The 684-nt window shown below is 59.2% G+C and overlaps 1 protein-coding gene across 1 annotated transcript in view; it reads left to right on the top strand.

Moving 5' to 3' along the window:
• Nucleotides 1-684, top strand: part of SIGLEC5 (sialic acid binding Ig like lectin 5) — a 7,564-nt gene that overhangs the window by 3,918 nt on the left and 2,962 nt on the right. The gene's annotated exons all lie outside the window — the stretch shown is intronic.

Genomic DNA, 684 nt, shown 5'->3' with positions numbered 1-684 from the left:
CAGGTGGGAAAGGTCTCCTCTTCTCTGGGGCTGTGAGGGGAGCGGGGCACCTGCCAGCGCAGGGATCGGGGAGACGCTCCCCACTCACCCCGCAGGACCCTCTCATCAGCGTCCCATGTTGACAGACCCACTATTGCCCCTGGCTGCTCCCTGTCTTTTCCTCTAGTTTCCCAGTTTATTTTTCCTGGTGGGAAGTCACACATGCATGCAATGTACTGGCTTCGCCAGGTTTAAGCCAGGTTTAAGGGGACAGCTCGGCAGGGTTCACACGTTTGCAGAGCCGTGCAGCCTCAGGCAGGGTTCCTTCCATCTTGCGGAACTGAAACTCTGAGGCCATCAGACAGCAACCCCCTCTTCCCTCTCTAGACCCAGCCCCTGGCAGCTACCATCCGCTTTCTGTGTCTGCGATGTTGACAGCTCCAGGGTCTGCTCCCTTTTCTGGAATTCCTGTCTGCCCTCTTCTGATAAGCGCCCTCTTTCATCTCGACCTGATCATCTCCTCCAGGAGCCTTCAGTGTTCCCACTCCCATAGCTCCACCGGGACCCCGTTTGAACCTCCGCACTTTCCTGGGTGTGCTCCCCCCTCCCATGTCTCTGCCAGCGATCCCGTCCCCGTGCTGACCCCACCCCGATGCCTCCCACGGACTTGCACACGTGGTCGCCTCTCGCTGGTGTCTCTCAACT

The sequence above is a fragment of the Pteropus vampyrus genome, unplaced genomic scaffold (assembly GCF_000151845.1).
Source record: "Pteropus vampyrus isolate Shadow unplaced genomic scaffold, Pvam_2.0 Scaffold593, whole genome shotgun sequence".
Lineage (NCBI taxonomy): Eukaryota > Metazoa > Chordata > Mammalia > Chiroptera > Pteropodidae > Pteropus > Pteropus vampyrus.
The sequence above is the reverse complement of the archived record's forward strand: the minus strand, read 5'-3'. Positions and strand labels throughout refer to the sequence as shown.